This window comes from Cynara cardunculus, assembly GCF_001531365.2.
Source record: "Cynara cardunculus var. scolymus isolate 2C chromosome LG 3, CcrdV1, whole genome shotgun sequence".
Lineage (NCBI taxonomy): Eukaryota > Viridiplantae > Streptophyta > Magnoliopsida > Asterales > Asteraceae > Cynara > Cynara cardunculus.
This window is the reverse complement of record NC_037530.1, coordinates 23,724,955-23,727,129: the sequence shown is the minus strand read 5'-3', so window position 1 is coordinate 23,727,129 and position 2,175 is coordinate 23,724,955.

Genomic DNA, 2,175 nt, shown 5'->3' with positions numbered 1-2,175 from the left:
GTTTGTGTTTGTATTTTGCAATGCCATAAGAATGGTAAATAAATTATCTAGGAAGAAGAGATAATAAAACACCAATAAAACACTGATAGACACTAAAACAAACACTCCTCTGATACCAGTTGTTGGTCCTAGCCGTATCTACAAGAGTTTAAAGGTAACAGCTTGTAGAAGGGGGGATGAATATAAAAATAACAATTTTCACTTTTTAAAATCCTTTATTGATAAAGAAGATCAATAAAGAATTTTACAAATTGTTTGCGAAAAACAGATTTTATCTAAACAATCAAAGAAACACACAAGATACAGAAAACAAGAAAGAAAAGACTTGTTAAAAGAAAAGGTTAAGAAGTCTTGTGATATTCACTAGTTTATAGTGGTTGAGAGGGAGAGTTGAGAAGGAAGAACTTCTCAGCTATTTATACATATTGCATTAAATGCAAGTCAGACGGTACAAAGCACGTGGCAAGCTTCTAGAGGTGAGCTTGCCCTTTATTCAAGATATACAGGTTTTTTCCATATATAAACAGTAGTCTTTCATAAAATAAGTAAGCACACTTAGAGCAATAGAGTGACTCCGTACAGGTACTATACTTTGGGAGGTATGGGTGTGTCCTATGTGTGTAGAAGTACAAGACAAAAACTAATCTTGTTCAACAAGATTCATCTGATTGCTGACACTGAAATAACGCTGAGGTTTCTTCAGTGTTCATTATCTTGAGTAGATTTCACACTTGTGTACACGGACTTGTTATCACTGAAAACCGCATCAGATCACGAACTTGTTTGTCTCTATCTTCATCTTTATCTTCCATATCACTGAAGGTTCTGTGATGTGAGTTTTGTCTTCCTAAAGAATACTTGTCTCTAAGAGAATTACAATATATGTTCAGTGATCACTGAACAGACTCAGTGATGATCGATGAAGCTGAATAAAGAGATAGTACACTTCGTAAGATAAAAAGGATCATCATCAAATTACTGAGAGAGAGGATCAACATAAACCCACACTTGATACTGATGACTTGGTCGACAATGCTACTAGCCTGCACACCACAATAGGACCTGCAGTAAACAACTCTCATAAGCCCGATGACCCCCAGGTTCCCACAACTACACCAACTACGGTTGTCCCTCCGGTCAAATACCAACTCGCGTATTCCACCTTCAGGTACCGGTTATGGTTCTGAAGTTTGTCTCTCTATGATGGTTGGTCAATGGGAAGAGTGGAACCAGAAGATGGGTGCCATCGCTTACACTTTACAACATATGAACGATCGGATCACCAGGGTTGAGGACCGAGTTGCTGGTTTGACTGCTTGCTCAAAAAAATTCTAGACATATACTCGTGAAAGGAACAAGGTGGTTAACAAATTTTTGTATGAGAAAAATGCTATGATGGCAGCTGATATTCGGTGTTTTCCCAGAGGTCTTTGTCCCCCGCAAGTTTGACTTCCTAAAATTCGGCATACCTCCTCTTCCGATGTTTCAGCTCATCCTTCTGCCAGTCATGGCGATGTGGGTAAAAAGGATTAAATCATCCTAGGTGTTTCCTCATCATATTTTGAAACTTTATTGTTGTTTCACTCTTTTGGGCATGTGCTACATTTGCCAACCTCGCCTTTTGTGTTGATATAGCGAGGTTGTTAAAATCTACTCTTTTGTGTTGTTTACTTGGGCATTGATCTTTATTTGGTTATGTTATCTTGCCTTTTATTTTTAGGTACGACTACCTTCATGGATTCTTCTGGTTTTGCAAACATTAAAAGGACGTAGTCCTTCTTTCATTTTTTTAGCCAAAACATTTACCCCGGTTACCTAACCACACACTTAAGCCCGGTTCTCCAATGGGGACATTGTCAGGTTGAAGTTTGGGGAAGTATTTGAATTGAGTGAAGTTTAATATATATATATATATATATATATATATATATATATATACAAGGGAGCGTTCAAATAAAAACCACTCAATTTGTACAAACCATGAAAACCTCATTCAACCAATCATAATTTTTCATTTTGTTCATTTTTTTGTAATTATGAGAGGTTGATTAACCATTTTTATTGTGGAGGATGTTAATCATAGTCATTATCATCTTCATTATTTTAATTTTAGAGAAATACATGAAACAGTTTCATTAAAATTTCATTAAATATTATGTGAACCAATTTCATAGC